We start from the raw sequence: 9,532 nt of genomic DNA, 5'->3' as shown, positions 1-9,532 counted from the left end.
TATCGATCTCGTACCTGGTGCAAATCCTATTGCCAGAGCTCCGTATCGCCTTGCACCGTCTGAGATGCAAGAGCTATCTAAGCAGCTTCAGGAGCTTTCTGACAAAGGTTTCATCCGTCCTAGCTTTTCTCCTTGGGGTGCTCCCGTTCTTTTTGTCAAGAAGAAGGATGGATCTTTCAGAATGTGTATCGATTATCGTGAGCTGAATAAGCTTACCATCAAGAATCGATATCCCCTACCTCGCATTGATGATCTCTTTGACCAGTTACAGGGTGCTACTTGCTTTTCGAAGATTGATCTTCGTTCTGGGTATCATCAACTTCGTGTGCATGAAGAGGATATTCCCAAAACAGCATTTCGCACTCGATATGGGCATTATGAGTTCACAGTCATGCCATTCGGTTTGACCAATGCTCCTGCTGTTTTCATGGACTTGATGAATAGGGTCTGCAAGCCTTATTTGGATAAGTTCATCATTGTTTTCATTGATGATATCTTGATTTATTCTAAGACACGAGCTGATCATGAGCATCATCTTCGTCTTACTCTGGAACTCCTAAAGAAAGAACAACTTTTTGCCAAATTCTCCAAGTGCGAATTTTGGCTTAAGGAAGTTCAATTTTTGGGACATATTGTCAACGAACAAGGTATACATGTAGATCCCTCCAAGATCAGTGCGATTAAGGATTGGGATACGCCAACTACTCCTACTGAGGTTCGTTCTTTTCTTGGTCTTGCGGGTTACTACCGCCGCTTCATTAAAAACTTCTCGAAGATTGCAGTTCCCCTAACTGCTCTAACTCAGAAGAACAAACCCTTTGAATGGGGTTCTGAGCAAGAAGAAGCGTTTCAGACCTTGAAGCAGAAGCTTTGTGATGCACCTATTCTAACTTTGCCTGAAGGCAACGATGATTTTGTTGTCTACTGTGATGCATCGAAATTGGGTCTTGGCTGTGTTCTGATGCAAAGGAACAAAGTCATAGCCTACGCATCTAGACAATTGAAGGTACATGAGAGAAACTACACCACTCATGATCTTGAGTTAGGTGCAGTTGTTTTCGCTCTCAAAATCTGGAGACATTATTTGTACGGTACAAAATGCGTGGTTTTCACTGACCACAAAAGTCTCCAGCACATCTTCAATCAGAAGGAACTCAACATGAGGCAAAGACGTTGGGTCGAACTCCTAAACGACTATGATTGCGAAATTCGCTACCATCCTGGTAAAGCGAATGTCGTGGCTGACGCATTAAGTCGTAAGGAACGTACTATGCTTCATTGTATTCGTGATCAATCTGCTATCCAAGCTCGATCCGATATTCAAGCCCGCATTTCTCAGGCTCAACATGCTTATGTTTCACAAGACTTGATGGGTAAGGAATTACCCTATCACATTAAGCCTGATCTTGTGCTGAAGGAAGATGGATCGTATTATTTCATGGACCGATTGTGGGTCCCAAGCCAAGATAATCTTCGTGCTTTGCTTATGGACGAGGCCCATAAGTCTCGTTATTCTATCCATCCTGGCTCAGACAAGATGTATAAGGATCTTCGTACTCGGTATTGGTGGCCTGGTATGAAGAAAGACATTGCCTTGTACGTTTCAAAATGCCTTACTTGTCTCAAGGTGAAGGCTGAACACCAACATCCTTATGGTCTTTTAGAGCAACCAGAGATTCCAGTTTGGAAATGGGAAAACATCGCTATGGATCTCATTACTAAACTTCCGCGCACTAAGAAAGGTCACGATGCCATCTGGGTAATTGTTGATCGTCTTACTAAATCAGCGCATTTCTTGCCTATCCGTGAGGATTTTTCTGCTGAAGATTTGGCTAAAATCTATGTGGATGAAATTGTATCTCGACATGGTGTTCCTTTGAACATTATTTCGGATAGGGATGCTCGCTTCTCTTCTCGATTTTGGAGAACCATGCAATCTGCTATGGGGACCCAACTCAATCTGAGCACAGCTTATCATCCACAAACTGATGGCCAAACTGAAAGAACAATCCAGACTTTGGAGGATATGCTTAGAGCTTGTGTGATCGACTTCGGTGGTAGTTGGGATTCACATCTTCCATTGATTGAATTCTCCTACAACAACAGTTATCACTCCAGCATCAACATGGCTCCTTTCGAGGCTCTCTATGGTCGAAAATGTCGTTCACCAGTCTGCTGGAATGAGATAGGTGAGGCTCAGATTACTGGACCTGACCTCATTCTGGAGACAACTGACAAGGTTAAGAAAGTTCGTGATAACTTACAGGCAGCTCGAAGCCGTCAAAAGAGTTACGCGGACCTAAAACGCAAGCCCTTGGATTTTCAAGTCGGTGATCGAGTATTACTTAAGGTCTCACCTTGGAAAGGTGTGATCAGATTTGGAAAGAAAGGAAAACTTGCACCTAGATACGTTGGACCATTCCAGATCGTCGAAAGAATCGGTAAGGTAGCCTACAGACTTCAATTGCCTCCTGAACTTGGAAATGTTCATCCAACCTTCCACGTATCCAACCTCAAAAGGTGCTTAGCTGATGAGAACCTCCACATACCACTTGACGAAATTCGTGTTGATAAAACACTACACTTTGTTGAGAAACCTGTGGAAATTATGGATCGTGAAGTCAAATGGCTTAAACGCAAGCGCATTCCATTGGCTAAAGTTCGCTGGGAATCTAAACGTGGACCTGAGTTTACTTGGGAACGTGAAGATCAAATGAAGGCGAAGTATCCACATCTATTCCCACGAGTTTCCTCTAAACGAATTTCGGGACGAAATTCCCACAAGTAGGGGAGACTGTGACATTTGTGCTTGTAGACATTGTAAACAGTTCGGTTATCAATGAAATAAAGTTATTCGATCCCAATGTTTGTCTATTCATGTTTGATGTTTTTCATGTTTTGGCTTTTATTCGATTTCAAACTCTATATCGCTTTCTGGAGAATTATATGCAAACTGGTACGAAAACGTAATCAGTTATATGCAACATATACTCCGGAACATCAATTTATGCTTAACATACCTTAAATAACCTTTACATAACTTAGAAATAAGTTTTGAAGGCTTTGGTATGGCAAAATCTAGTTTATTCGCTTACAGGGACTAAAATTGACAAACTGCGAAAGTATGCCGATCTGAACTGTAACGAACATTCCGGAACATGATCATAAGTTAAACACACCTTAAATATCCTTTACATAGCTTAGAAATAGGCTTTGAGGGGTTTGGTGTGCTAAAATAAACTTTATGCTCATTCAGGGACTAAAAGTGTCAAAAAGTGCATAAGTTTGCACTTTTGCGCATATCTTACGTTCTGAATACTTCCGGACATCCAAAATTTTATGTAAGCATTAAAATATTATGTTTTAATGTTTGGCATGAGAAAAATCCATTCGTCGCGCAATTTGGATCGTTTTTCGCGCTTATGCGCATTCCGTCGTAATTAAGCGAACATCGCGATCGTACGACCAAACGAACAGACATCCGAGATATTTTTGAGCATGTTTTGAGTTCCCTATACTTTAACTTCATTTTAGAGCCTTGAAATGAGGTTAACGAGCCTTAAACGTGTCAAAAATGGCCTTAAACTCATGCAGGGACCAAAACCGTCACTTTTCAAAGTTTTTGCTGATCTGACACCCCCAGGCGGCCCGCCTGAGTTTTCCTGGATCCTAAAGCGGGCCGCATCAGGCTCCCAGATGCGAAAAATTGTTGCAAACAGCTATATGCAGCTGTCTTGCACCTCTAAACCACTTGCAAATGGTTTTTATCAATACTAGGGGCTCCCATGGGTTTATATTTTCAGTGGGTGTGTGTTGTATGGCCAAGATCGAAGCACGTTTAACGAGGAACGATCTTAACGGTTCACCAAATCCTATAAATACCCCTCCATGTCTTGCCCATTTCCCTCACACTTGAATTCTGAGGTTGCTCTCTAAGTTGGGGTGCTTGACACTTCATACCTGAGAGTACTCGGAATTCAATCTTGCGGGGACCCGTTGTAAGTATTCTTTCGTTCTTTTATTGCGTTTCGAGTCCGAAAGTCAAACTTTGTTTGACTTTCTGCATTGACCAGTTTATGGTCAATGCGAAGTTCGTTTGAACTTCATAACGTGAGCGTAATCACGATGGTTATAGTCCCTAGCGACTATACCTACTGATTACCACGTTATCTAGGCTTAGTGACGAGCCGTAGTTTCGGTAAAAATGCGTTTTCTTGCACATTTTGTAACCAAACTACATTAGGGTATTAAAACCGTTTGTTTTAATACCAAAACCTGTTTTCTAAACATGTTCTAGCATGTTTAGCTCGTCGCTTTTAGTTCTTGTGCTTGTCTAGGGTCGTAAAGGTAAGCGATCTAAACAATCGCTTATGCTTACGAACCCGACCCATTTGGTCGATCATTAGGATCCGACCAAACACATTAGGTGACCATAGTGTATAGGGAATAACCTTTCAAGGTTATACCTTATGGTCACGCCGTTTAAGTAGTTGTATGATAGGTAATGTATGTGCCTTAGGTAAATTACCAAAATACCCTTTTTACACTAAAATTCATTTTAAACTTATGTAACATAATTTTTGACACCTAAACTGATTTAGCAACAATATTAAGTGTGTTAAGGCATATCTTGCTTGTCATAGGGCTAGTTAGGCGTTTCAAGCGCGTTTTACGCAAACGACGCGTTAAAGTAGCATAAGCTACCTAAGCGGGTCGTATCGGGTCAAAAGCACTTAGGATAAGTTTCGTTTTAGTATGTAGGCTTTGTCAAACCATATTACATAAGTTCCCACACTTATTTGGTTTGCGAACCCTCGTACTACCCGATCCTCCGATAGGTCCGGTTGTTAATATAGATGCCTTTATAGGTGCCGTTTGATTCCGTGATCTTCTAGCATTGCTTGGTGGTTATCCTACGACTTCTAAGCAATCTCAAGTGAGTACATAGTCCCCTCTTTTACTGTTTTCCAAACATTTTGGGGTGAAACACATGTGCCTACTTGTTACTTTCATGATTTCATGCTTTCATATCATATACTTGCTATGTTCATTAATACATTGTTTTACATGACATTTTCACGCTATGTATGTTCATCATACTTAGTGCATTTGTTTTACATGACATTTCACGCTATGTATGTTCATCATACTTAGTGCATTTGTTTTACATGACATTTCACGCTATGTATGTTCATCATACTTAGTGCATTTGTTTTACATGACATTTCACGCTATGTATGTTCATCATACGTAGTGCATTGTTTTACATGCTTACATTTTGGGTATGACATTTGGTTTGTTTAAGTGGGACCATATACATTCATTAACATTGATCACGCCGCTCGTTAGTAGGTAATGGTACCATAGGAATTGACAACTCCCGTTCCTGAAATCCTGGGTATGTTTGGATTGGAAGGAATGACCGAATTCGATTAAAACATTTAGACAGATAGACCTTTAATTTGTTTAAAGGTTTATCACCACAGTTGCAAGGCTTGGATGTATGCATTTTCACAATACCGCATAAATGTCTGTATTCAATTATAGCATGCATTTTCCACAAAACATAGCGTTGATTTAAACCATGTTTTACTTCAATACACTGTTTTGTGCATTTTTCCTATGGTTTAGTTGATACATATTTCACTAACCATACATTGACATTTTGATTACACATTACATGATTGATATTTGACATAGACAATGTTGATATTGATATATACATTTTGACATGGTTTTCACAATAACATTGGGCAAATGGTTTAGACATGGACAACTTTCATTGGGTGGTTTATTTAAGTCATTCAACTTGGACTTATTCATTTTTCTTACAAATAACATATTTTTCACAAGACATTGTTTTACAACACTGTTCGATATATATATACAAACTCATTTTACTTAGTTATTCATTTAACCTTACATCACTTTTTCACATATCATCTACTTTATCATTGCTTTTCAAATGATTTATAAAACAAAACATGTTACAAGGATCATGACTGACTTTGTTAAACAACCCTTTTCTAAAACCTAAGTCATGAATCCTATTTTCACAAAACCTATGTTACTCACTGGCATTTTTATGCTAACGTACTTTATTTTCACATGTGTTTCAGGAGCTAATGCATAGCTTGATCGTGATACGCTAGGGTGGACTTGGGCCTTAGTGACTTTAAAATGAAGCTAGTCTAGTTAAAACATGTTATGTACTCTATGTTTCAGTTGTTTTAAGACAATGTACCTCTTTCGTTGATAAATAAAATTTAACTTTAAATGCCATGGTTGTGAAACAATAATTCTGTTACAACACTCCCCGATGTTTCCGCCACGATTTGATGTTTTACGTGGTCGGGGTGTGACATTAAGTCAATGAATGAGGAAAATATTTTTGAAAACTATGCATGGGGTTCTAAAAAAATGTGTTCAATGTTTTTGAAACCTAATATATATTACTTTTGAAATCATAAAGTAGGTGTATTAGGTAGGTATATTTATAAAAATGTTTAAAAATCATGCGGGATGAATTTTGAGGTTTTTGAAAAACATGAGTGATGCTTTTGAAATCATGCACTTGATAAGTAATTATACTGTATTAATAATATTTTGAAATCATGAAGGTCATTTTTAAAAACATAGACATTGTTTTTGAAATCATGGAGGTTGTTTTTGAAAATACCGACAATGTTTTTGAAATTATGCATATGATATGTTAAGTAAATACACTATATTAAAAACGTTTTTGAACTATATATAAAATGTTTTTGAAGTCATGAAGGTTGTTTTGAAAACTTATGTTATGCATGTTGAAAAATCAGAACGTAACGAGTATGAGATTTGAAAATACCCTTAGTTATCTAACCAAGGATTCAAAGGCACAAATGTGCAGAAGCACAATTACTCATAATTTTGCTTTATTTCTTGTACTTTGTCTCCTAGAATGAAACGAGTACTTAAAATTTTGAGGAAATCATGAGCGATCACTTGAAAGGGAGAATCACAAGAGTAGTTTGTAAGGAACATAGTTCCTTGATGTAGGTATCATAGGAAAATGCCATACGCACATGTAACTACATTTGTACATCAGAATTGCAAATAACAACTTTTATTTATGAACAAGGCAGATTGTTTCACAGTACAAGAAAACAAAAGAAACAAAGGCATAAGACAGCAACATCTTTTACTCAGCCTAATGCTCATCCAAGGGTCATATTTGCATTAGCATGCTTTGGGCAATCCCTTCGGAAATGGCCCATCTCGCCACAGTTGTAGCAAGAACGAGCTTGTGTAGGATTGTTGCCAGCTTGATTTGGTGTTGCTGCAGCTGGGCAAACTCTTGTTGTATGGCCAATAAGTCCGCAAATTAGGCAATTGCGGCACTTCACACTGGCATGGTGATGAAGGGTACATCGGTTGCACAAGGGTGCAGTTCCGTTGTAGGGCTTCTTAGCTAGAGGTGCTGCCACTTGGCTAGGTCCCGCTTGATTGGGTGTAACTGCTGCGGGTTTCTTTGAAGCCTTACGCTTTCTTGATTTTGGTGCAGGCCCGACTTCTGCTTTCCGCGGTGACTCTTGAGTGGCTCCATTTTTGAGACGAGACATGGCAATGCCTAGATCCATAGACTTCAAAATAACTTCGCCTATTTGCTGGGCAAATTTGGCTGTTTGCTCGGACATCTGACCGTTGCTGAGATAAAGAGACATTCTAGAAGAAAATGAAAGACATATGAAGAAACAAGTGAAAGGTTATCGGGTGATCAAAACAAAATGACAACGCATAGAAATTGCGATCATTTGTTTGTTACCTAAGGCAAACAAATGAGATGGTGAAGAATCAAAGTAAGCGGGTCATAATAATGCATCGCTGAAGATATGCTCGCCTATAAGTGAACACTCACCCCAAGAGTTCCCAGGTAGGAGTGACTGGTCCGATACTGCGGATTTGTATGAACACTCTAGCCTTAGACAGAAAACTCAGAGTACAGGCATTCACTCTTCCAGTTTGCACGTGTTCACATCCTTTAGACCCAAACTTTGACGGGATTTTGAAAACTCGAAAGGCACTAAGCCATATATGAGTTAAACTGGAAGGGTTCAAAACCTAGTAATCAATCATCCTAGAACAGATGATTAGTTTTCAAAGCGGATCAAATTTATGTTCTTGTTGTGGTTGTCACCTAAGGATAAGTGACGGTATTGTTTTATGACTAAACGCAAGTAAACTCGCGTTAGGGTCCTAGGAAGGTTATAGTCTAGGTCAAAGCATTACTAATAACCTAATTCCCTATAACCATGAGCTCTGATACCAACTTTTCTTTCACACCCCGACCACGTAAAACAACAAAACGTGGCGGAATCGTCGGGGAGTGTTGTAACAGAATCATTGTTTCATAACACATGGAAAAAAAATTGAAATTTTGTTTTATTGATTAAAAGAGTCACAATGTCTAAACAAAATGGTATGACATAATTAACTAGTCTTGCATCTTTTAATGTCACTAAGGCCTCGTCCAATCCTACGTGAGCATGTATCAATATCATCAACTATAGTACCTGAAACACATGTGAAAATATATCAGCATAAAAATGCCGGCGAGTACATAGGTTTTATTGATTTAGGATACATGACTTATAAGTTTAGAAAAAAATTGTTTAACAAAAGTCAGTCATGATCCTTGTAAAACGTTTTGTTTTATAAATCCTTTGAAAAACGATGATAGATATGTATATGTAAAAGAATAATGTTTGGTTAAATGAATAACCAAGTAAAATGAGTTTGTATATAACAAACAGTTTTGTAAAACAATGTCTTGTGAAAAATATGTTATTTGTATAATATGTACAAGTCCAAATTAAATGATTTATATAACGCTACGATATGTAATATAATACAAGCACTTATATATAGGAAGTACCAGCAGCGTATCCACCATGCTTGTATCATATTACACACGTCTCGTTACTTAAATCACTTACCCAAACAAACCACCAATGTATAAAGTCCATGTTCAAACCAATCATCAAATGTTCTTGTCTAAACCATTGTAATATGTTTAAAAGTCCAAATGTAGTCATGTATGTGTAACAAATGTCATGTAAGCTAAGTAAAATGCATTCACTTAAACCAAGTGTAAAAATGTACAAAACAAAGTATTTTGAGTATATCAAAAAGTTATGTTTTGCAAAGTAAAAGCGTGTTTTAAATGATACAAACATTTATGTGGTAAGTTAACGCATACATTCAAGCCTTGAGACAGACGGATAACCTTAAGTCAAGGTTATCAAAAGAAATGTTTTCGGATTCAGTCATTCCTTACACCCAAACAAACCTAGGATGTCAGGAACGGGATTTGTCAAGTCCTATGGTACCATTACTTACTACCGAGCGGCGTAGCTAATGTTAATGAATGTATATAAGTCCCGTTTATGCAAACCAAATGTCATATCAAATGTAAACATGTTATATGAAAAGAATGTACTAAGTATGCTAAGTCAACATACAAAGCAGAAAAGTCATGTAAATCAATGTGCTA

This window comes from Helianthus annuus, chromosome 17 (assembly GCF_002127325.2).
Source record: "Helianthus annuus cultivar XRQ/B chromosome 17, HanXRQr2.0-SUNRISE, whole genome shotgun sequence".
Classification (NCBI taxonomy): Eukaryota; Viridiplantae; Streptophyta; class Magnoliopsida; order Asterales; family Asteraceae; genus Helianthus; species Helianthus annuus.
The sequence above is the reverse complement of the archived record's forward strand: the minus strand, read 5'-3'. Positions refer to the sequence as shown.